Source organism: Camelus bactrianus, chromosome 20 (assembly GCF_048773025.1).
Source record: "Camelus bactrianus isolate YW-2024 breed Bactrian camel chromosome 20, ASM4877302v1, whole genome shotgun sequence".
Lineage (NCBI taxonomy): Eukaryota > Metazoa > Chordata > Mammalia > Artiodactyla > Camelidae > Camelus > Camelus bactrianus.
The window spans coordinates 12,322,165-12,349,476 of NC_133558.1; the positions used below are offsets into that span (position 1 = coordinate 12,322,165).

At 36.0% G+C, this 27,312-nt stretch overlaps 1 long non-coding RNA gene across 3 annotated transcripts in view; it reads left to right on the plus strand.

Annotated features, from left to right (window-relative positions):
- The window catches only part of LOC123614056 (uncharacterized), a 440,858-nt gene that overhangs the window by 47,385 nt on the left and 366,161 nt on the right, over nt 1–27,312 (plus strand). The window lies entirely within an intron of this gene.

Genomic DNA, 27,312 nt, shown 5'->3' on the forward strand with positions numbered 1-27,312 from the left:
TGTGTGTGTGTGTGTGTATGTGTGTGTGTGTGTATACACACACCACATCTTCTTTAGTCAATCATCTTTTGATAGACATTTAGGTTGCTTCCATGTCTTGGCTATTTTAAATAGCGCTGCTATGAACATTAGGATGAATGTATCTTTTTTTAAACATTTTTTTATTGAGTTATAGTCATTTTACAACGTTGTGTCGAATTCCAGTGTAGAGCACAATTCCTCAGCCATACATGAACATACACATATTCATTTTTTGCTGTGAGCTACCACAAAATATATACCAAAGATGTATATATTTCCCTGTGCTATACAGTATAATCTTGTTTATCTATTCTGCATATGCCTGTCAGTATCTACAAATTTTGAAATCCCAGTCTGTCCCTTCCCACCCCCACCCCCTTGGCAACCACAAGTTTGTATTCTGTGTCTGAGTCTGTTTCTGTTTCTTATTTATGTTCTTTTTTTTTTTTTAAAGATTCCACATGTGAGCAATCTCAAATGGTATTTTTCTTTCTCTTTCTGGCTTACTTCACTTAGAATGACATTCTCCAGGGACATCCATGTTGCTGCAAATGGCATTATGTGGTCATTTTTTATGGCCGAATAGTATTCCATTGTATAAATATACCACCACTTCTTTATCCAGTCATCTGTTGACGGACATTTAGGCTGTTTCCATGTCTCAGCTATTGTAAATAGTGCTGCTATGAACATTGGGGTGCAGGTGTCTTTTTGAAGTAGGGATCCTTCTGGATATATGCCCAGGAGCGGGATTCCTGGGTCATATGGTAAGTCTATTCCTAATCTTTTGAGGAATCTCCATACTGTTTTCCACAGTGGCTGCACCAAACTGCATTCCCACCAGCAGTGTAGGAGGGTTCCCTTTTCTCCACAGCCTGTCCATCATTTGTCATTTGTGGACTTTTGAATGATGGTCACTCTGACTGGTGTGAGGTGATACCTCATCATAGTTTTGATTTACATTTCTCTGATAATTAGTGATATTGAGCATTTTTTCATGTGCCTATTGATCATTTGTATGTCTTTCTTGGAGAATTGCTCGTTTAGGTCTTTTGCCCATTTTTGGATTAGGTTGTTTGTTTCTTATTAAGTCGTATGAGCTGCTTATATATTCTGGAGATCAAGCCTTTGTCAGTTTCATCATTTGCAAAAATTCTTTCCCATTCCGTAGGTTGTCTTTTTGTTTTACTTATGGTTTCCTTTGCTGTGCAGAAGCTTCTAAGTTTAATTAGGCCCCATTTGTTTATTCTTGCTTTTATTTCTATTTCTTGGGTAGACTGCCCTAGGAGAACATTTTTGAGATGTATGTCAGATAATGTTTTGCCTGTATTTTCCTCTAGGAGGTTTATTGTATCTTGTCTTATGTTTAAGTCTTTGATCCATTTTGAGTTGATTTTTGTGTATGGTATAAGGGAGTGTTCTAGCTTCATTGCTTTACATGCTGCTGTTCAGTTTTCCCAACACCATTTGCTGAAGAGACTGTCTTTATTCCATTGTATATTCTTGCCTCCTTTGTTGAAGATCAGTTGACCAAAAGTTTGTGGGTTCATTTCTGGGCTCTATTCTGTTCCATTGGTCTATATAGCTGTTTTTGTACCAATACCATGCTATCTTGATGACTGTAGCTCTATAGTTCTATAGTATTGTCTGAAGTCTGGGAGAGTTATTCCTCCAGCCTCTTTCTTTCTCTTCAGTAATTCTTTGGCCATTCTAGGTCTTCTGTGGTTCCATATAAATTTTATTTTGATTTGTTCTAGTTCTGTGAAATATGTCCTGGGTAATTTGATAGGAATTGCATTAAATCTGTATTTTGCCTTGGGCAGTGTGACCATTTTAGCAATATTGATTCTTCCAATCCAAGAGCATGGACTATCTTTCCATTTTTTAAGGTCTTCTTTAATTTCCTTCATCAATGGTTCATAGTTTTCCATGTATAAGTCTTTCACCTCCTTGGTTAGATTTATTCCTAGGTATTTTATTACTTTGGGTGCTATTTTAAAGGGGATTGTTTCTTTACTTTCTTTTTCTGTTGATTCATAACTAGTGTAAAGAAATGCAACTGATTTTTGAACATTAATCTTGTAACCTGCTGCCTTGCTGAATTCTTCAATTAGCTCTAGTAGTTTTTATGTAGACCTTTTAGGATTTTCTATATATAGTATCATGTCATCTGCATATAGTGGCACTTTTATTGCCTCTTCTTTTCCAATTTGGATCCCTTTTATTTCTCTCTCTTGCCTGATTGCTGTGGCTAGGACTTCCAAGACTTTGTTGAATAGGAATGGTGATAGTGGGCAGCCTTGTCTTGTCTCAGTGGGAAGCTTTTGAGTTTTTCACCATTGCGTTCGATGCTGGCTGTAGGTTTGTCATGTATAGCTTTTATTATTTTGAGATACGTTCCCTCTATACCCACTTTGGTGAAAGTTTTTATCATAAATGGATGTTGAATTTTATCAAATGCTTTTCTGCATCTATCGAGAAGATCATGTGGTTTTTGTCCTTTCTCTTCTTGATGTGATGTATTACATTTACTGATTTGCATTATGTTGAACCTTGGCTATTTTAAATAGTTTTGCTATGAACACTGGGATGCATGTATCTTTTTGAGTTAGAGTTTCCTGTGGATGTATGCCCAGGAGTGGGATTGCTGGATCACATGTTAACTCTAATTTTAGTTTTTAGAGGAATCGCCATACTGCTTTCCACAATGTTTGCACCAAATTACATTCCTACCAACAGTGTACGGCGGTTCTTTTCCTCCCCACCCTCTTCAGTATTTATTGTTTATGAAATTCTTAATGATGGCCTTTCTGACTGGTATGAGGTGATAACCTCATTATAGTTTTGATTTGCATTTCTCTGATAATTAGCAATATTGAGCATATTTTCATTAGCCTATTGGCCATCTGAATGTCTTCATTGGAGAAATGTCTGTTTAGGTCATCTGCCCATTTTTTAATTGGGTTTGTTTTTTGTTATTGAGTTGTATGAGCTGTTTGTATATTCTAGAAATCAAACCCTTGTCAGTCAAATCCTTTGCAAGTATTTTCTCCTAGTCCATAGGTTGTCTTTTCATTCTGTTTATGGTAAAACATCTCTTTTGAAATAATACTTGGAGCTTGTATAATATTCTTAAAAATATTTCTATTGTGGTAAAACATATGTGTTATAGACTGAATATTTGTGCCCCCCCCCTTCATATGTTAAAACCTAACCCAGGAGGGTTATCAGTAGGTGGGACTTTGGAAGATGATTAAATCATAAAGGTGGAGCCCTTATGAATGGGATTAGTGCCTTTAAAAAGATGACCCCCAGTTATAAATAATAAGTAGTTCATTTGTATCATTATTATTATTATTATTATTATTATTATTATTATTATTATTATTATTATTATTATTATTATTATTTAGATTCCTCATGTAAATGATGTCATATGGCATTTTTCTTTCTCTTTCTGGCCCACTTCACTTAGAATAACAGTCTTCAGGTCCATCCATATTGCAACAAATGGCATTATTTTATTCTTTTTTTTATGGCTGAGCAGTGTTCCATTGTATATATATGTACCACATCTTCTTTATCCAGTCATCTGTTGATGGACATTTTGGGTTGTTTACATGTCTTGGCTATCATAAATAGTGCTGCTGTGAACATTGGGTTGCATGTGTCTTTTTGAATTTTATTTTTCTCTGGTTATATACCCAGGAGTAGGATTGCTGGATCACATGGTAAGTCTATTTCCAGTTTTTTAAGGAACCTTCATACTCCATTCCTTGCCCCTTCCACCATGAAGGGGACATAGCAAGAAGAGGGCCATCAATGCCAGAAAGTGGATCCTTACCAGACACTGAATCTGCTGTTGCCTTGGTTTTGACACCTCAGCATCCAGAACTATGAAAATAGACTTGTGTTGTTTATTAGCCATCCAGCTCATGCTCTTTCTTAAGAGCAGCCAGAACTAAGAAAATAGGTAATGTAATATTTATCATCTTAACCCATCTATACATTTTAAGTGTATAGTTTAATAACATTAAAAGTATATTCTCATTGTTTTGCAACTATCACCATCATCCATCTTCAGGACTCTTTGTACCTTCAGAACTGAAACTCTGTAACCATTAAATAATAACTCCACATTCCCTCTCCTCTCAGTGCCAGTAACCTTTAATACATGTTCTGTCTCTACGAATTTGACTACTCTAGGTATTTCATAGAAGTAGAATCATACAGTATTTGTGCTTTTGTGACTGGCTTATTTCAATTAGCATAATATCCTCAAGGCTCATCCATGTTATAACATATGTTAGAGTTTTCTTCCTTTTTAAAGCTGCATAATATTCCATTGTATGTATATACTGTACTTTGTTTATCCATTTATCCATTGGTGGGCACCTAGATGTGTCTACCTTTTGGCTATTTTGAATAAGTCTGTTATGAACATGGGTTTATAAATATTTCTTTGAGTCTTGACTTTTACTTCTTTTGGGTATGTATCTAGAAGTAGAATTGCTGGATCATATGGTAATTTCATTTTTTTATTTTTGAGGAAACTCCTTACTGTTTTCCATAGTGGTTCGCCATCTTATATTTCTGCCAGTAGTACACAGGTTTCCAGTTTCTTTACATCCTTGCCAGTAGTTCTTATTTTCTATGTTTTTGATAGTAGCCATTCTAGTAGGTATGACACAGATTGTATAATGTTCTTTTGATTATCTGCAGTTATTTTTGTCTTTTGAAGGTAGCTTTCATGATTGTAACAAGTGGTTGATCATTGGTAGCCAATTTGTTGAATAATATGAATGACAAAATGTGACTATACAGTAATGAAACCTTTGAAAGATTCAACTCATATACTATTTGATAAGAATCAAAAACTATTTCAAATCATGCTTCTTTCCTAACTCACCTCTGGTTTCCTTCCTGATTAATTCTGAATAAAAGCTATTGGGTAGTGCTGAGCAAGACAGGCATGCACAGCTGGGGGCATTGGGGAATGGCAGCCTGGCATGGGTATCAGACCCTGCATGTGTTGAGGAGTGCACCATGCAAAGGGTGTGACAGGTGGAGGCCCAGTGCAGGACAGTGTCATCCAAACAGCACGGAGAAGGCATCTGCATGGTGGCAGCCCAGATTAGAGTGTTGGAGGCCAAGCAGGTAAGGAGGATAAATTGGCAGTAGTGGCCATGATGGGAGATTGGCCACATTTAAAGGGGATCGATCCAATAAATGAGTATGTTTTGAGGTCACATGAAAAGTCAGTTGCTCTCAGAGAAAGTCAGAGAAAGGAGTACAAATTTGGAAGGGGGGAAATGGAAATGAATCCTGTAAGGTTGGATTGTAATTGGTGGTATCTGTGTGAACTCACACTTTTCAATGTATGTGACTAATGATAGAAATAAATACAGATGTGAACGTGGATGGGAGGCTCTGACCACTGAGAAGGCCTTGTTACAAAGACAACCTAATAATAGGAGCACACCCAGTGCCTCAGTCATGGCTTGTAAATTCCTTTCTCCACCCTAAGGAACCAGAACTCTCTAGACAAATGACAGATTTCAGGGTGTGGGCAGGGAAAGTATAAGATGATCTTGGAATATTTTGTTGTACCAGAAAGTAAAGAAGTGTTTAAAGAATGATAGCAGCATATCAAAAGGTAATGAAAACCACCTTGAAAGGGCTCCCACGGCCAAGACTGGGACAATTCGAGCAACAACAACAACAAAAAAAATGATAGTGAAAGATTATAAACAGTTGAATAAAATAAATGTCTTTGAGTCCATACTGATATAAATAAGAGAATAACAAATGAGAAGAAAAGCTTTTTTTGGCCATAGAAAGCCAATTATTACATGTAGGGGAAATGATGGTATTAGAAAATCATCACTTAGCAATTATCATAGTGATAATTAATTCAATCAGGAAATGTCAGTGGAGGCTGAAACTAAAGGGTGAAAGTTTTATGAGGAACTGGATATTCACAGACTCAGAGTACCTCTCCACACCTACTTTTTACTCACAGTGGAAAAACAGAAACTTAACAATGGAGAAACCTGGCAGACAAAACCTGAGTCAAAAGATCAGAGTTAACATCACCAGTAATAAAACACAGCAACATCAGGTGCCACGTTAGGATGTAGTGAGAAGAATCCAGCATCACTTCTGTGCTGTTCTTGCCCTGAATCTAATCATGGGGAAACTTCTGAGAAACTAAAGGATATTCCACAAATTAACTGGGCTATAATTTTCAAGAAAGGACTTGAAAGTCAAGAAAACACTGAGGGACTACTCCAAATTGAGGATGGCTAAAAAGACATGGCAAGTAAATGTGCTTTATTTATGTGGGTGGATCTTTTTCTAGGAAGAGCAATATTAGGACAATAAGCTACTGGATTGGAGTCTGTGTATTAGATGGAAGTAAACATAACAATGTTAACTTACCTTTGGTGGTTGTATTGTGGTTATGTAGGAGAATATCCTTATTTGTGTTCGGGGTAATGGAGCATTATGTCAACAAGTTACCCTTAAACAGTTCAAGAAAAAAGTTATTTGCACCATTCTTATAAAAATTATTTCAAAAATTAAAAATAAATATATGAAAGTGGAAAAATAAAATGGTGGTAACTTCATTGGAAGATGAAGTCTCTTATGGTGATTTGTTTGAAGGAAATAACATTCAGAATATAACTTTTCAGATGTCCTTACCTGTATTCAAATGTCACTCTTCACTCTTGATTTTCGAGATATCAGTAGCTGTGGATAAAATAAATCAAGGACATGTTAAATGAAAACACAACAAGATCATCAGTAACTCAGGTACCTGTGATATGATGCAATGAGAATGACAGTTCCCTCTGTGGGAACTGTCCCCAAACTTATAGTCCAAGTCTCACCATGAGAAAACATCAGCAAACACAAACTGAGGGACGTTCTACAGAATGTCTGACCAGAATCCTTGAATGTGTCAAGGTCATGAAAAACAAGGAAAGACTGAGAAACCCAGATTGGAGAAGATGCAGGAGACATGATCCCTAAATGTGGTGTGATGTCCTGGATAAGACCCCAGAACCAAAAAAGGACATTAGTGAAAGAACTGGTGAAATCCAAATAAAATCTGCAGTTCAGTTAATAGTGTTGTGCTGATGTTGAATTCATTTGCCGTGGTTATGTGAAGTGTGAACCTCAGGGAGGCTGGGTGCAGCATGTGTGGGAATTCTCTGTACTCCCTTTGTAACTCTTCTGTAGTCTAAAATTATTCCAAAGTAAAAGGTAAGAAATATGTATATGCCAACCAGAAACAAAGTTATGGAAAGTATTTCATCTTTGTTCTCTTAAAAATGTTAATAAAGTACCAATGGACTATATTTGTATTATTTAATCAGCCAAAAATACACGTGGCCCTACTATTTTAACCCACAATGACAAGAAAGCTATACAGACGGACCCAGTTTGTAACCAGAAATAACACAGACTCAGGCTTGTCTTATTTCTGAAGATCTAGAACAGATCAGACATATATGTTCTACACCGACCTCAGCTGTCTTTTCTTTTGGGGTTAAATGTACAGAGTTCTGCATCCCCTTCCATTGTTTTCTCTCCTTCCTCTGGACCCTTGCTTCATCCTGCTGCTGCCTTCTGCATTCAAACAGGCAGCTCCAATTAACTCTGGGTTTTCACATTGTTTAGACTCATAAAACAAATAAACCACATAAACATATCTCTTCCTAATTAATGGTTTGTTTTTCATAGCGTGACTGTGAGGTATATTACCATTCCAGAAGATCTCTTTTAGGAGTAAGAATAAGAGAAAGGAAGGAGTTGAAGGCAATAGAAATTTCCATCCCGCTTTGAATCTGCATTTCCTTGCTGGGTAGGGGTTGGCCTTGTATTGAGGAGAAATTCTATTAAGAATGAGAGGAATTAGAATTGGGATTTTATTTTCTAATATAAAAACAACAGCAACAACAAAACCAACGTGTACCCTCAATCAAGGGAAGCAAGTAGAATCAAAGAAACCAAATTAACAAAAACAAACAAAATAACAGAGAAAACAGCTCTGGAAAGCTGAAATCCAAGAAGCCTGGAAGGAAGTGGGGAAGGATGTGGGGCTGGGGTATGCTCAGTCAAGCTGGCTCGCACACATTGCTGGAGGCAGGTAAAATCACTCTGATTTTTGGAAAGCAACTTGAAAATGTGTACCGAAAGCCATTATTGTTTGAACCTTTTACCTCAATCATTCCACATCTGTGAGAGTAGTCTAATTAAATACTAATTCAAAATACGGAGAAATAAATCTGTTGTTATGTGATTCATAATTGTGAAAACAATGGAGATAACTTAAAGATTCATTAAAAAGGAAAGGACACAATAAACCCAATGGCATGTTATGAAGGCATGAAGGGTTATAATTGTGAAGAAAAAAACTTAGAGACATGGAAAAATGACTAGTATGGTTGCCACTAAGCTTTGAGCTCTGGAGATGGGGCTTGTCCAAACTAAGATGTGCCACGTGAGTAAAATAGATGTCAGATTTTGAAGACTTGGTGTGGAAAAAGAGTAACATACTTTGTTAAAAATTACAATAATTACTAACAATTATAAACATAATTTATTAATAATTTCATATTATTTTTATGTTGAAATAACAGTATTTTAGGTGTATTGGGTTAAAATATAGCAATAAAATCAATTTTACTCATTTCTTGGAAACTTTGCATTGGTATATGTAGCTTGCAGTATGTTGCCATTGAAAAATACTTGTCTAGAGCCCCTTGAAGATAGGGTTTAATTCTCGGTTATATAGCCACATGTCTAGAAGACCATATGGCTCATAGTTTGGGTGCATTAAATTTTTTTAGCCACCTGATAAATGAATGATCATAATATTTACTTTCAAAAAGATATGCAATTGCATGTATGTTAAGCTTACTACTATAAATTATTCATATAAAAAGAAAGAAAGGTAATACACAAAATTGAAGAAGTTGGTTGTGTTGAGATGGTGTGATTATAGGCAACTTGTTCTATTTTTGAAACTTTCTGTAGAATAATTTTCCATAATTTAAAGAGTTTTCTTCCTTTTTTAGTTAAAGAATGAAGGCAGAAATTGTGTTTTTTTGTTTTCTTGTTTATTTGTTTGATTGTTTTTTGTTTGCTGTGGGAAGAGAAATATGTACACATGAAAAAAGTCTTCAAACACACCGCTGTGGCTGATCCCAATGCCTTTCTAATGTGAAGAAGGATGTCTTTCGTGGGACTTGGCAGAGCGGTCTGATGCTTGAGAGCTGCAGTGCTCCATGGTTCACAGAAGCCTTTTCTTGGTGTTGAGTAGTAATCTCTTTGGCCCAGAGCAAGTAAGGAAGATTTTATTATCTCTAGCTTCTGCAAGGAGCTGCAGTTATTTCTCAAGGTCAGGTCAGGGAGCATCCTGAGGATGAGTAATAACGGTCCTCTGAGGGCTTTCGATCCTGGCAACGGTTTAGAACCATGTAAAGCTGATAATAAAATAATTCCAAAATAAATAAACAGTGGGTACATAAGTGCCCTCGGAGATCAGTAAATCTGAGCGCACGAGCTGCCAGTGCAAGGAGCAGATAAAACCTTTTCCTTCTAATGTCCTGATGCGTTAAGGAGGATGCCAGCACCATTTCATGGTTTTAGGGAAAAAAAGAAAAAGAAAAAAGAAAAGCAAAGTGGCTCTCACAAGAAGGCTAATAAGTGAAGTTCCCAACCATTAAGAAAAATTCTAGACTGTGACAGATTTTCGTTGTTTCAACAGATATTTGTTGGATCCCCTACTGTGTGCTAGGAATGGTTTTCAAGGCTGAAGATAAAGCAGTAAAAAGTGCTTACAAAATTCCTTACCTTCGTGGTATTTGCATTCTTGTGGGATAAATTAAGGCAATAAACATATATAATTTAATATGTAGCATGTTAGATGGCTGTAAGTACTAAGGAGAAAAATAAAGTGAGAAATGAGGGCAAGAGACAGCTGTGGGAGAAGCAGCTGAAATTTTATATTAGTGGTGAGGGAAGGCTTCTGAGTAGGGGGTGTCTGAGTAAAGAAGGGCCTGAAGGAGGTTTAAGAATAAAACATGTAGATTTTTGGTAGGAAAATATCTCAAGAAAGGGAAGAGCAACTGTTAGGGCCTTGAAGCAACAAGGAGCTTACCTGGCATATTTGAGGAACAACAACAACAAAGCCAGTGAGGCTACAGCAGAGAGAAGCCTAGGGAAGGGAGTAGAAGATGAAGTCAGAGCTGTGCTGTGGGGTCAGACGGTGCAGTCTTCCAGCTCAGGGGAAGGACTTTGGCTTTTACTCTGAGTGAAATGGGAAGACATTGTAGGATACTGAGCCACAGAAATGAGATTTTGACTTACACTTACCAGGATCTTGCTTCAGGGAAATCAGCTTAGAGGCTTTTGCAATAAGACAGAAATTAATTATGAAATTATGGTATCTTGTATCAAATGGTCATTCTGGCAAATATAAGTGGTCATCTTCTGCATGTATCTTATCTGATGGGTTTTGTTGACTTACTGGATATAGGATACAAAAGAAGTAGAGGAATTGATGATGCTGCTAGAATTTTTGGCCCAAGCAAATAGGAGGATGGATTTTTGCCATTTATTGAAATAGGGAGGATAGACTCCTTTAAGTTAAAGATACATATATTGTAAACTCTAGGGTAACCAGCAAAAAGCTGTAACAATAAGCCAATAGTGGAGATAAGATAGAAAAATTAAAATGCCTAATCAAAATTGTTTTCCTGTTATTCCTCCATGCCTTTTCGTGATCTATTCCAAACAGCAAGGAGAGTATTTTTTTTTAATTTATCATTTTAACAACTTTTAAATGTATAGTTCACTAGTGTTAGGTTCATCCATGTTGTAACATGGCAAACATGTTTTGCCTTCCTTTTTAAGGCTGAATAATATTCCATTGTATATATGTACCACATACTTGTTTATTTATTGATATGTTGATGGACATTTGGATTGCTTCCACCTTTACGCTGTTGTGAGTACTGCTGCTATGAGCATGGGCTCATAATCTCTCTTTGAGACCCTGATTTGAGCTCTTTGAGTTGTTTACCCAGAAGTGGAATTGCTGGATTATATAATAATTTATATAATTTTTTTGAGAAAACTCTGTACTGTTTTCCACGGCAGCTGTACCATCTTACATTTTCACCAACAGTGCACAAGGGTTCTAACTTCTTCACATCCTCCCCAGTGCTCATTATTTTTTGGCTTTTTTTGATGGTAGCCAAATAACAGGTGTGAGGTGGTATCTCATCATGGGTTTGATTTACTTTTCCCCGATGATTAGTGATGCTGCACATCCTTTCATGTGCTTGTTGGTCATTTGTTTATCTTCTTTGGAGAAATGTCTATTCAAGTCTTTTGCCCATCTTTAATACAGTTGTTTGTTTTTGTTGTTGGATTATTCTTTATATATTCTGGATATTAACCCCTTGTCAGATATATGATTTATAAAGACTTTCTTCCATTCTGTGGGTTGCCTTTCACTCTGTTGTGTCCTTTGGTGCAACAGTGACTTTTTGAATTCAGAGTAGCTTACTTTTATCACAGCTAAACTTCATGGCTTTGCATTTTTTCAGCCCTGGCTAGAATGCCGCCCTACCTTCCTCTGTTTGGGTAACTGCAGTACTTCCTCAAAGAGAGTATGTTTTAATAAGCACATATGCTTTGTCCATTCTCTACTTTTAAACTCTGCATTCTGTGTTCCAAGGTCTCGCTTTGTGACTGTTCAGCCGCGTCTCAAGCTGTTGCATTCGCCCTGACTATGCTGCATTCTGTTGACCTTCTTTTGTTTCCTCTTAGTGCCAAACTCCTCCCTGAATCAGAGCATTCACAGTTGATGTTCTCCCTGTCAGGAATGCTCCCTCTCAACCTCTTTATCTGCCAAATTCTCATCCCCCTTCAAGTTTAAATTTACATGTTAATTTCCTCAGGGAAGTTTTCCTTCACCCTAGGGACTTAAATCAAGTTAGAGTGTTAAATAGTTTCTCAGGACTCTATAATTGTCCTTCAAAACATTTATTAAAATTGTAATTATTTATTTATTATTTTAGGGTCTCTTGACAATGGCATCTGCCTAGTTCTGACCATTCTAATTATTCCTTTTTGTTCTTAATCTTAATCTTTAACCTTAATAAAAGTAAAAGCCTTGTCTCGCTTGTTTAACTTATAGCCCAGTGCCTTGCAAGGTGCCTGACACAGAGTAGGAGATCAGTTAATAGAATAAATGAAAGAAGTATAAAGACTTGGAGAGAAGAAGCATTTTATTTAAGATGTGGGGAAAACAGCAGTTGGAAAGCACTGATATAATTATGAAATAAAAGCAGCATACAGTATGCTCTTAAGTACTCGCTAGATAGGAATTTAGAAAGCAGTTTGTCATTTTCAAAGGAGGAAACTGAGCCAAGATTTCTTGTGACTTAATTCTGTTGTCACATAGCTAATAAGTAACAGAATGAGGCAGCCTGAGAGTCCGTGATTAGAGGCACAGTTTTCTTTACAATATACAGTTCAGCTTTTGTAGCTCCCAAGAATGCTAAATGGTAATGAAGTAACTGGATTTTGTATTAAGTCTATCATTGACGCAGGAATATGCAGAAGGGCATTCTGAAATAGACTCCGAGTCAATTTTGCCAGGTGTTCTAGAAGTTCTAGTGGTTTCTGATGTCAGTTTTAAGGTGAGTTGTATGTGAATCCTCTTCCACTAATGGCTTTCTTACTCATAAATTTATCCATAAATTTTGCATCACTTTATATTTGCTGCCAGGTTGCTCTCTGCATCAATGGATTTTTAATATGTATTATCTTCTTAGTGAGTATGTGCTTCCTTTAACTGTTTCTAATTTGCACTGCTCAGGGAACAGAGGTTGAGAGAAGCATTCTGGGAGTATGCAGTGAGTTAGGTCTTGGATCTTGAGTTTGAATCTTGGCTCTGCCTCCAAACCTTAGTTCTCTTATCTCTGAAATGCAGGGGTGTTAATACCCCTCCTAACATAGGTGAGATGAATTAATGTACGTAAAATGCATGACAGATAGAAAAGCAGTAATTTAATATTAGTTTCATTCTCAACCTTGTCTTTATAGATTTGATAAACTAATCATTTCACTAATTTATCTGTTGTGATTCTAGATTTTGATCATGAATCTTTCAACTCAACCTTTTCAAACAGCAGTTCCTATCTCCTTTAGTTCCTATCTCCACAATGCATCTGCCTTTATAGTTCTGACTATTCCAATTGTTCTTTTTCAGTCCTCCCTACTTCTGATGTACCCTTATAATACCTTAATCAATATTCCAGGTGTGGGCCATGAAAGTTTAATACAAGGTGGGTTAAATTTTCTCTGAGTATCTGTTGACTGATTGTTATAACTATTTAGAAGGAACTTTTCATAAAATGGATAAAATGATATTTATTGATATCTCTTTTGTACATAAGTTATGGTTACCCAATTTAGCAAGGAAAAATACAGGCTGTCCAGTTAACTGAATGTCTTGTATTTTATTTTATTTGGCAACCCTACCATAGATAAGAGATGATCTCTGTATAAGAAAAAAAGATTAAGATATGGTTTCTGCTCTAAGGAAGTTGTTTTAAACAAGTTAAGGATATAGGCATGGACTTAAAGGTGGGTAATCAGGCGATACATGGAAAGAAAGTGTTCCAAGTGAATGGTGTTTAAGTTCTTAGGGCTGCCATAACAGAGGACTGCAAAATTGGTGGCTGGATGCAAGAGACTTTTTCTTGTAGTTCTGGAGTCTAGACACCTGACTTCAGAGTGTCAGCAGTGTTTATTCTCTCCACGGGGCTTTGAGGGAGAATCAGTTCCATGCCTCTCTCTCCTAGGTTCTGGTGATAGTCAGAAATCCTGACATTCCTTCGTTTGCAGGTGCAAGACTCCACTTTCTGTCTCAGTCTTTACATGGCATTCTCCCTGTGTGTCTCTTCTTTCTTAATAAAGACAGCAATGCTGTTGGATGAGGGCCCACTTAATGACCTCATTTTAACTTGATTACATCTGCAAAGACCCTTTTTTAAACTAAGGTTGTATTAAAAGGCACCAGAGGTTAGGATTTCAACATATCTTTTTGGAGGACACAACTCAACCCATAACAGATGGTTTGGGTATTAAAAACCGTAGAGTTCAGAAAAGGGGCGATCTGTTGTGGAATGGAATGATGAAAAAGGCTCATAGCAGTGTCAAGAATTAATTGAGCTTGACTGTGAAGGGTGGGTAGACCTTGTTGGATAGGAGGAGAAGGGCTGGAAGTGGATAATGAGTGGGAAAATAGGGAAAGGGAGTCATCTTCTAGGAATGGAATATATTTGCTGCAATTTACTAAGGATAATCACAATCATGCTGCAAACTCTGAGAAAAGCAACAATAATTAAACTTCCTTAGCTCAGAAAAGTAACAGTGTCTTTATGAGGCAGATTTTATTGGTGTCCAAGTTTCCTTTCATCTCTGAAATTCGAATTGCTCAGTGTTAATTTGGTTTTGGCACCAGCCCCAGAGATACTAGAGGGACAAGCCTGGGAAACTACCATGGGCAACCTCTGTATCCCCGAAGAAGGCACTAAGCCAGTTATATTGGAACCAACTTGAAGATAATATTTTAAATCAAATATTCATGTAAAATAAGGTATAAACTGTTAGCAACCAGTACATTCTAACTGTAGTTAGAATGCTATTTACTCAATAAATATGATCAAACTTTCTGACTTTTTAGGAGGTATCCATATAGCAAAGTTGGTCTGGAAGAAACAAAGACCAGAAAAAAAAAAACTGTAAGCCTTGTTTATTGTATGAGACGCCAGTGTAGAATGCAGACCAAGCTGGGTCTGTATTTTTGCGAATGTGTACCATACTGTGGTGCACCATAGAATGTGCTGTATTTCTATATGGACTAAAGGTTTTAGACCTGGCTTTCCAAATTCTTGAAGAAACCAAGTGAAATTCAAGTTAATAGTTCATAGAAGAAATAGAAGACACAAGGGACAAGCCATAAGAAATGCAGACAATGGGCTGTTCAGTCTCCTTTGCTTCTGCTGATGGGGACTTTTCTGGATATGTGTATATTTTCTCACATTTTCTCTGCTGTAATTAGTCAATTAAATCAAGTTTATGTGAAGCTTTTTTTTTTATGTCATTACCTTAGAATTTAGTAAAGTACTGAGCTGCTACAAGGCTAAGATTTTCTTTCATGTTTCAAAGAATCATTTGAAAAGAGAGAAGAAATCTAACAACTGGGATGAGCTCTTGTCTGTTTGTTATCAAATTACCTCTTCCTCCTGTTGCTGCCCCTCACAGTTACCAAAGAAGGAGGCGCACACACAGGCACAGATAGTGGGAGGAACCCCTCGAGTCATTGTGACTTCCAGGTCTGTGATATTTGCTGCCAACAGAGATCTGGGTTTGTAAGGCTAATATCCACAGACCTATTTATGTTATCTAGTCAGCTGTTCAGATGAACTCTCGCAAGGCTGGGATCTTGGAGACCAAAGGTCAGATGTACTCAATGAGAAAATAAGGGTGTGCCTACTTTCCATTCAATATATCATTGTTTACAAAAGTAATTTTTAGTAAAACTGCAAAAGTAAGTATTTCAGTCAAGTAGTGTATTGTTGAGTCTATGTGCAGTTTAGTTGCAAGGGTTAATCAATCAGTCAATCATGATTAACAAGAAACCTAGGTCCAGTGGCATACCTCGTCTATAATCTGCAACTAATATCAGAAAAGCTTCTGCTGTCTACTTTCTTTCCAGGCATTGGTAAATCTGACTCAGAGGAACTCCAGGAGCCCTGATCCCCTGCACTTTGGCCATTGACAAAGCCCCTGGGGCCTTCCTTCTGCCAGACACCTTTATTTAAACAGTCTTCGTTCTGGAAAGAATGTTTTCCTTGCTTATCGCTTATCAAGTGAAAGGTGGCATTTGTCTTTCTAACTTTTAAGGATCTCCCCAGCTTCCTTTCTTAATTCCAGCTTTACTAGCTTGTGTTAAAATTCTGCATCCTCAGGTTATTTGTGATAGATATGCACATAACTGGGCTCCTTATCTGCACAAAAAGGAATAGCTGCTCAGGATTAAAAAAATCCTCCTTTCCCCTACGGGACTGAAAAACCTTTTTTATTTTAGAACATTTTAAAAACATATAAAGGAGAAGGGAGAACAACTCAAGAGTATCACCACTTAAAGGCAACTGTTACCGGTATTTTAGTTTATGTTCTTCCAATCTTGCTGTTTCCTGCATATTTTATTTTGTAAACCAGTTGCATTTGTATTCGCTCTAAAATGGTGTGTATGTGTGTGAATTATTGAATTATTATTATTATAACACTTTTATTTATTACTATTCATCAGAAGTGGTATAGCAAAATGGTCATGAATACAAGAATGTGGGCTCTGAAGGCGGAGTGTGTAGGTTCAAATCTTGATTCCTTTTTTTTTTTTTTTTGCAAACTCAGAAAAGTGTTTCAGCTTCTTTAAATCTTAGGTTCCTTATCCATAAAATAATCTTGGGATAAACATGTTTGTGTGAAAGATTTTTTTTTTGTAGTTCAGTGTATTTTCTGAATTATCTCAATTCCAAAAAGTAGAATGACTGGATCAAACAAGATGAACATACTGTCAATTTCTTTCCAAAGAGGTTGTAGCTGTTGAAGTTTCCATTAGCATGGTACAAATGTGACTGTTTCCCTGTACTCTTGCCAGCAGATAGTATACTTGCTTGTGTGTGTATAACATCATTTGATACAAGTATTGCTACCTCATTCTTTGATCACTAAAGAATTTAAATAGTTGCCATGGTATGACTATTTTTTAAGAAATTTGAACTATGAAGTTTTTTGAGTACTGTGGAATAAGTGAGAGTCTAAACTGATTTGCTCCAGTAACAATAGAGCTGGAGGAATCTGTAGGCTTGTGTGAAGTAGAAGCTGTTCAGAGACAATACACATGTTTACAACTACCCTGGTGACTGTAGGGATGTTTTTACTACCTTATACCTTCCTTGATAATATTCCCTAGATTGTATTTCCTGCTTTGTCCAATATTTGCTGAGTGAGGTGACATATTTGATGAGCATGGACCATCCATTTCTCTAACTATGATCCCCCAAGGAACCACATCTTCCAATACTTATGCCCTTTCATAGTCTCTCCCTGTGTAACCCATGGAATATGACAAAAGTAGTCCTGCATTGCATGTCTTCTGAGGCTAGATCATAAGAAGATTGGCATCTTACACCTTGGGCTCTTGGAAGTTACATGCATTCTGGTAAGAAGCCATCTATCACTCTGAAACTGCTATGCTGTGAGGAACACAAGCCAACCATGTTAGTGAGGTTGTGGGGAGAGAGACATCTAGCTTCTACTTTTAACAAGTCTTCCAGCTGAGGGCCCAGAAATGTGAGTGTAGAAGCCATATTGAACACTAAAGTCCAGTTAGATCTTCTGATAACTCTGGCCCAGCCACTGTCTAACCATGATCACATAAATGATCAGAAGTGATAACGACCCAGGTGAACCCAGTCAACTCACAGAACCAAACCATGAGGGATAATAATAAATCATTATTTTAAGCCTCTAAGCTTTAGGATGGTTGATTGTGTGGCAATAGAAAACCAATACAATGAATTAATACAGAAGAACCACAAGTTCTCTGGTTTGAAATATTCCTTCTTTAAAAATTAGTGGCAAGTAAACATTGGTGCTGTCACTGATCACTTTTGTCAAAATGGATGCACAGTCAGAGAAGACAACATTACAAATTGACTGATGGTGAGAATGGAGTGGTGAGAGGTAATTAAGAAATGAGCAGGTCATAAAATTTTGCATAGGGTTGGTGGTAGAGAGAATGGAGAGACCTGGTAAAGAGGTTATTGAGAATCAGTTCAGTGCAGTATGTAAGTCAAGGGTTGAGATGACTTGGGGATTTGTGGAGTTTAAAGGTAAGATGTTTTGAAAGGACAAATTAAGGATTACATGACTTTTTTGCCTTGAATGTCTGTCCCTGTATAGATTGATAGATCTTTGTTTCTGTCTTATATATCAGGGTAGGGGACAATTTTGGAAGGCAGTGTTGATATATTTCACATAGATTTATTTTATATTTGGGTAATTTAGTAGCATAATGTCTATGTATTTCAGTGTCAATGGTGTTTTTAAGAAGTATTATCTTTGTGAGTTTTGGGGTGGGTACTACACATTTAATTTTGTTATTTAATTTTCCTTATTTCTACTTTGCAAATGCATATATGTAACTGGCATTTAAGATTACATGCTAGGGCTACATAGGCTGTAGCAGAATTTAATTGACTGAAAAATATACGAGATGATACTATGAAGAACATTCATTTTATTTAGTGTTTTGGTCACTGTTTATCTTTTTGGTAGCCCCCAAACTATACTGAGTTTATGAATGTTTCTGAGGAAGATGGACTGACAAGTTTATGGAGAGGAACTTCTCTTGAAGTGCTGCTAATGAAACTGTCAGCCAATATTCTGGACAATTGAGAGGCCAGATCCAACTCCCTTGAGCTTTCTTTTGAGGGATAAGATCCCAATGTAAAAATTAGTGTTGAGAGAACTTTACTCTTGATATTGGATGTATTACCACTTTCTTTCTACTTCTAATTTGCAGCCAAGGTCATCTGTTGCTTCAGAGCAGGCTGTTCATTTTTTTTTAAAGAGTTTTCTTAAGATCTTTATGATACGTGGACTTAATTATGTAATTACATAACAAATCAGGTAACTGCTTCAGAGGAACAGTTCTGATCTATGAGGTGCCTAAGATAGTCTTTAGAGAAACATCTAATTACACAGTTACAATGCATAATAGATCAAAATAACAGGTAGCAGGAATATCTTTGGAGCCATAAGAGAAACCTTATGGTTTTTAGGTATGGCATGTAATATTAGTTATGAAAATAACCCCACCATTATGTCATTTTGTAACAGCACATAATGGCAAAGGAGATATTAATGCTAGATACAATAAATATTATATGCACTTTGCTTTTTTTGACACAAACAACTTTCTTTAAAAAAATGTAAAATCAATTGAAAATATCTTTATTCTATGAGAAAGAAGAAACTGACATTTTAGATACAGAATGACAGTGATATTTGAAAGAAAAAATTTTAAAGATTGTAAATGTATCAAGTTAATTAATTATAAAAGCATGCATATTAATTTCAAAACTACAAAAATTCAGTTACAATGTCAAAGACAGACAATTAAAATAGTATATGCATATATTTGAATCTGGTATTCTATTTTTCCTGAGTAGTAATGAAAAAAATCAGGAATAAAACTAAAACATTCCAGAGTCTTGGAGTACTATGATTGCCTTAGCTGTATGCTGGGGGATGAAGGTTCCATTGAAATCTGGGCAGTTCATCAGAAGAAAAAGTGAATTTTAATCATGGTCCAGGTTGTTCAAACATTTTGGTGTTGGTGGTATCATTTTTAATATCTATTGAGGAATATAAGCAAACACTAACATTTTGAATCTATTTTATATAACTCATAAAAAGCTGTCTTAGTTGTTTTATGAGCAAGAGACTTTTTTGTTATGTGTTTTAAAGGATACATTTTACAAAAAAAGTCCAGAATCTATCAAAGTCCTTCATGATTGAATAGTCATTACCCATTAAAAATTTTCATACCAAAGATACATACACCCCAGTGTTCATAGCAGCACTATATACAATAGCCAAGACATGGAAACAACCTAAATGTCCATTGACAGATGACTGGATAAAGAAGCTGTGGTACACGTATACAATGGAATACTACTCAGCCATAAAAAAGAATACAGTAATGCCATTTGCAGCAACATGGATGGATCTGGAGATAGTCATTCTAAGTGAATTAACCCAGAAAGAGAAAGAAAAATATCATATGGTATCATTCATATGCGGAAACTAAAAAAGAAAAGAAAAAGAGGACACTAATGAACTCATCTACAAAACAGAAACAGACTTGCGGATATAGTAAACAGTTTTATGGTTACTAGGGGAACAGGGGTGGGAAGGAATAAATTTGAGACTTTGAGATTTGCAAAGGTAAACCTATATATAAAAATATATTAAAAAACCAGATTTCTTCTGTATAGCACAGGGAAATATATTCAATATCTTGTAATAACCTTTAATTAAAAATCATATGAAAATGAATATATGTATGACTGGGACATTGCACTGTGCACCAGAAATTGACACATTGTAACTGACTATACTCCAATAAAAAAAGAAGTTAAAAAACCTCAGTTTCATACCAAAGCTTATATCTGGTGACAAAACAAACAAAAACAGGACATGATTGGCAATGGGTCTTGAAAATCTACTTTCCCTTTGCTTTCTATTATTTTTGTTTGGTTTGCATGAAAACTAATACATATGTGGGAAAAATTCTAAAAGCATCTGCCATAGGCATGGGCTTATATTCTCTGAGACCACTGGTATGTAGAAAAATAGTTGGCATCTGTAAATGAACATTTCAGATGTGTCACAGAGCCAACAAGTTTGGGAAAGTTTTTTCAAGAACATTTTATGATAAAATTATGCAAGTTTTGGTCGTGAAATATATTTAAACAATGCATTTTTAAATTCACCTAGGGACAGTTATGAAAATATGGCTAAAGTGTTTACATGCCTTTGTATTTTAAAAAGTCAAGTTTTGTTTGATATGTGTAAACTCCCTATCCTTATGTATCTTTTCTCAAGCAAATATAGTTTCTTGTTTTTTGAGGCCTGAAAATATTTCTTTAATTAATAAGTATTAGTTCATTATTCAAGATGGACAGCATATATGAACTATGTTTCACATATGCTAGCCCCATACCGTGGGATAATACTTAATGCCCCTCCGCAAGTACGATGATATATCCTATATAGTTAAAATCATTCTTTTACTAAGTGAAAGGTAAGAAAATGCTGCACATGGCCATGAGGAGGATAACAGGGACCAGGTTTACCTTCTCACCTGAATGAACTAAGAAACCAGACAAAACATATAAAGCATTTGTTATCAGACATTACATGACAGACAGCACATGATTATTATCCCTGATTACAAGATAAGCTATATGGTTGCCCCAGTTTACAACCTAGAACCTGTATCCCCTCTGCTGTGCAGGGACAGAGGAAACCAATAAAGTAAAGGAATCTCACTGAGTTTTAGAGACACTGATTGGAGTTTAGAAAGGTCAGAATACTGCAGCAAAGGGAGCTCCACAAAGACAGAGCTGGGAAGATCTGCAAAGATGTCCCCTCGAGTCTTTGGCGGAGTACCAACCTGCTCATGCATGAGAATAAACTATCCAAAGCTGGAGAAAGAACCACTAGAAATAAGTCAGCTGAATAATTCTTGAAGCTAATCATGGTCTGAGAATAGTTTCTGTATGTCAGTCAGTGTAGTGATATTTCATAATAAATTAGGCATTGGGTAAGATACTTAGAAGAAAATTATCTTAGTAGTGGGGTCAAATTATCTCTAGAATAAAGGCTGCTCTGGACCTAACCTAATTTCAAAGCAATCCTATACAGAAACAAAGTAAGACCAGCTAATCTAATTGCATTCCAGACAAAGAGGTCAATGCCACTTAAAGGAATACAACAAAATCCTCCACTCAACAGTGTAAAATTCATAATGTCCAGCATACAAAAAAAAAAAAATTGAAAGGCATACAAAGAATTAAGAAAATGTGACCCATAACCCAGAAAAAAAAATCAATAAGTAGATTTGATCCAGAAATAGCAGATATGATCAAATTAGCAAAGATGTTAAAAATAACTATTATAAATACATTCTGTATTTGCAGGTTGAGGAAGGCATGAACATGATGAGAGATATAGAAGATATAAAAAGACTGAAATGAAACTTCTAAAAATTAAAAATAAAATACATATAATAAAAGTACACTGATTTGGATTAATATCAGATCGAACCTTGCAGGGTGAAAATTGGTGACCTTGAAAACAGCAATAGAAATTTTCCAAAATGAAATAGTTGGGTCAGGGAAAGAATGAGGAAAAAAAAAAAATAGAGCACTGGTAGTCTTTGGAAAACTCTCAGGCAGTCTAACATATGTGTAATTAGTATCCTAGAGGTTAAAAAAGGAAAGCAGGGCAGGAGGGGGAGAGAAATATATTTGAAGAAATAATGACTAAAATTTTTCCAAATATGATAAAAATTAGAAATGTATAAATTGAAAAATTCATTGTGCTCAAAGTAGCAGAAATGAAGAAAAACACACCAACTCACATCAAAATTGCTGAAAACTAATGTAAAGAAAATTATAAATTAGCCAGAGAAAAAGACAAAAAGGAACAAAGATAAGAAAGACAGCTAACTTATCACTGGAGGCTACAGAAGCCAAAAGACAATGGAACAATATCTTTGAAGTACTAAAAGGAAAAAATAAAAGAACCTGCCAATCTAGTGGTGCTGTGCTCAGTATTTGGTGATTGGGAGGATGGATTGTGGTAGATTTTATGACTAATGGTCCTTCCTACCAGGGCATTATGCAACTCTATCTGTTCAAATTAGGGGTGGCTATGTGCATGAATATCTTGGCCAAAGAAAATTGGCGTAAGTAAGTCATGTGTCACTTTAGAACAGAACTGTAAAAATTACGTGTCTCTTTTCTTATTTTCCTTGAGACAAGCAATGTTATAGATAGAGGCAGGTCCATCAGCCTGAGATATGGAATAATGATGACATGAAGTTGAGCCATAGTTGACCCAAAAATGACATGTAACAGGAGCAAGAGATTTAACTTGTCATAAACCATTGTGATTTTGGAATTGTCCACACAGCCTAAACTCGACCACTCTAACTGATACAGGCAGCAGGATTATAGTGGGGGAAATGGGCACATTCACAGCATGAGACTCTCAAAGAGAACACCCACACATTCTGCAAAGCCCTCAAATAATACAAAGCCAACTATGCAGGTATTTCTAATGTAGAAGAATGGTGATTGGTACCTAAAGAAATTGAAGTAGATAGTAAAGAGCTCTCTTGCTAGTCCAAAGTTCAAAAAAGGTAGAAATAAATAATAAAAAGAAAGGAACAGACCCAGGACAAATATAAGAGAATGGAACCACGCAGAAAAGCTTCAGAAAAGCTAGAATACCATATGAAACTTGAAAAATAGCTGAGGGCAACAGAAAGATTTGGTTAGCAAGAAGAAAAGCAAGGAAATGGTAGTTTTTGTGTTTGGAGTTGATGATGTAACATTAAGGGATGCGTAGAAGGAAGCGGTTTTTAGAAGAACTAACTGAAAAGGCCATCAAAGACTTACGTGGAAGTGAAAGGAAGCCTGAGATAGCTAAAGAGGATACAAAAATGCATAACTGTGCAAAGTGAGCCCAAGTCCACGACTCAGAACTTATTGTACTGGGGTTGCTGAATGGCTGCTGATGACCTTTGATTACATTTTCTGTTCCTTGTTTGGTGTATAGAAATGTGATTTTTTTTTTTATATTGATCTCATGACATGGCTGACCTATTATTAATTCCAGCATGTTAAACTGCTTTTGAGGTTGTGATCTGAGCAACATCTGTCAGCCAAAATGATATTTTTGTTGCTTCTTTGCAATTTAAAAAATATTTTTTAACATTTGAACTAGGTATGATTTTCGTTTCTCATTTTCATTGCTAAATTTTAACCTTTAAAAATATTGTCCACTGCATTTTTTGACATACAGTTTATGAGATTATGCATGTTTCTTCTATTTTCAGTTTGCTAAGACTTTCTAATCACAAAACAGGTCTCAGAATATTAGGCTTGTTTTCTTTTATCTATTGAGATGTTATTTTTTCTTATTTTAACAGGAAAAGATAATAGATGTTCAAATTTTAATGAATTCTTACATTCTTGGTATAAATCCAATTGGGCTATGGTGTTGTGGTGACTTTTTAATACACTGGATTTTTCATCTATATTCAAAAGTGAAATTAGCCTGTAATTTTCTTTTCTCTTTGATTCTGTTTTCAGTATCAGGGAATGATTAACTTCATAAAATGAATTAAGATGGCTTTATTCTTAAAATTTCCTATTTCTTGGAACAGTTTCTATGAAATTGGAATTTTATCTTTCCTTGATGGATTGAAGCAACACAATTATCTAGACTTAATTTTTTTGTATAGGTAGGTTTTTACCTTTTAAATCAATGTATTTAATGATTGTGGCTTTATTCCTTATTTTTTAGAATAGACTTTGTTAAGTTGAGCAGTTTTAGGTTCACAGCAAAACTGAATAGAAAGTAGAGAGATTTCCTATATCCCACTGCCCCTGCACATGCACAGCCCTCCTCAAAATCCCGCGCAAGAGTGTTGCATCTGTTACAAACAGTAAACCTGTGTCTACACATCATTTTCACCTGAAGTCCATCGTTTACATTAGGGTTCACTCTCAGTGTTGTACATTCCATGGTTTTTGACAAGTGTATAATGACCTTTATCTACCATTACAGTATCATATAAAGTAGTTTCACTGCCTTAAGGTTTTGGGGATCATAGTGACTCCATGATGGGACAGAACAGTTTCTTTTTTTCCCTTTTTGTTAACAGGAGAATTTTTCTCCAGCCGAAGGGTATACAGCCTTGTGAAGATTTTGGTTTTTCCAGGTTGGGAACAGGAGATATTTTCAAGTCACCAATTTGTGTGAACCCAAGTTTAACACCACATCCTATTCAAATTCAAGTCTTCTGATCACTGAAATTTCCTTTAAATTCAGCTGTGCATTTTTAAGGATGTTTGTTATGTTTATTCCTCTAGAAGTTCTAGTTTGTCTGTTTGGTATGGGGAAATATCTATTCTGCTATAATCCTGGAAATAGAAATGCTTTGGTGGTCTTAAAAACCTTAAAGATCAAAAGAAATGTTTAATAATGGTGATGCATGATTTATAAAAATAAACAAACAAAGAAAAAAGTATTCTTTAGGTTTGTGATAGATTAACCTGTGTCAGTTCTCTTGAGTATTATAAAGAAACTATTAAAAGATTGGTAGGAAATACTTAGGTGAAAATCAATAGAGTTTAAATTGACTTATTAAATATAAGTTATAAAGTGTATATCATTTTTGGACAAGGTCTCTCAAGTCAGAGAGCACCAGACAATAAGCATTGTGTCTGCGATATTAGGCAATGAAGAATGTTCAAAAAATGTGAAGGAGTGAAGGAGTATGGGTGATGGGATTGATACTGTGTATCTCAATCTGAGGGAGACTTTTGAAAAGAAGTCTGATGCAGTCTTACTGGATGGGCTGCAGTGTAGCAGATGCTGCTGCCCCGTCCATATCCCCTCAGCATTCAGCATTCTGATAGCTCATTACTGCAAGCACCTGCCACTGTCTGCCTGCGGACTTATCGGTCCCCAGCAGTGTGCTTGGCCCACATACAGGCCAGGGAGTTAACGCCTCCATCAACAGCACTCAATCTCTGAGAGATGAAAGTTAGTCCATGGCCCTGTACCCTAGTTTCCTCATCTCTCCACAGAGAGTCCTGTCTTGGCTTCCTCGCTTCCCTTCCCTGTTTCCCTTCCCACTTTCCTCCACCAGCACGTTCTGAGGAAACTTCCCAAATAAACTACCATTCTTTAAATCCAAGTCTTAGGGTCTTGTTCTTGGGGAAACACGACCTAAGACATGAAAAATTCAGGTCTAGAGCCTAAGAAAAGCGAATCATTTCTTCATTCATCATTTCAATAATTGTTGTTAATCAGTTTATGTCCGAAGGGATGTTTATAGTGATAACCTGTGAAAGTACTTTGCCTTATCTTTCTGAATTTTATAAATAATTGAATCAAAATGTAGAAAGTTTCTTAACAAATTTAGAGATGACGTAGTACTGGGGTAGGGGGATATGTAGTGAGTATGTTAGAGAGCAGAATCAGGGTCCACGTAATTTTTAATAAGCTGAAAAAAAGTCTAACAATTTTACATTGATGGATTAAGATCCTACAAGTGAGTCTTCCAAATGTGTGATATAATCACTATGTTATAGCATTTTAGAGCTATTGGTAAATAGTAAACTTACAGTTTGTTAACATTGTGTGTGGCTGCTGAAAATGCAGATGTGATTTTAGGTTGGATTAATAAAGTAGTATCTAGACCAAAGGAGATGATAATTACATTTAATTCTGCAGTTAACAGACAATCCTGTTCTAAATACCATGTTTCTAAAAGTCTAGAAACAACCTGAATACTAGAGGAGAAAGGAGGTTGAAGGCAGTTGGAAATATTATATGGAAAAAGATGTAGTACATATGGTTGTTTAACATTAAGTAAAGAAGAATCAAAGAATATGATAATTGTCTTTCACTGTTTGAAGTTCTTACCTGTGGGAAAGGAAATAGACATGCTTGAAATGACCACTAGAGTCATTCATGTCTCTATAACCAGTCTCTCATCCAATGCTTGCCTATGGTATGAGCCCAATAAATGTTGAGTGAGTGAAAAATTAATGTCACTGCGTATTCACCTCACTTAACTGTGCAGTTGAAAGAGGACACATACTCTTTTCATTTTTCTGTGTTTATCCATCCTTTTGTCTTATCTCATATTTGAAGTCATTCTTTGGATTGTGAAGTCAAGATGGAGGACCAGTTTTCTGCCCTATGAAATATTTCTCATATAATAGTGAGTCTATAAATGCAAATGATACTGATTGTGGTGTTGATGTCTCCTGATAAACACAGCCTCCAGTTTCCTACTCTCTTTCATTTAAACTGTCCTTGAGTTTATTGTCGACAGCAGTGGCAAGTGTCTGTGGTAATGTCGCTTCAGTCTTTTGTCCTGGCTGTTAAACTTTCCCTTTGCATTTCCTTCAGGTTGTATCATGGTTCAATACATTTAAATCTTAAGATAGCGAGCAAATATATGATGTAAGGAAATAAGCCCACTGACTTCTATTATTCCTCACCACAAGATTTCCCCTGCTTCCCAATCATTTTATGCTTTCTTAGCAGCATATTTCAGATTGTGAATCAGATTAAATTTTAGAATAAAAACTATATGATGCATTTCTTTGTTTATGCATTTTGGAGTCCTCTCCTCTAGTACAGTGAGACAAATTTTTAAAAATTTTCTTTTTACAGAGATGACTACCTTAAATGCATGAGTACTTACTTACCGTGGAGTTATGAGGAGGATGGCATCCTGCTGTGCATCCTTCAGGTCCCAGCTTGATAGCCTTTCCTGTCAGATGTTCCTCGTGACTCCCTTAGTTCAGCTGG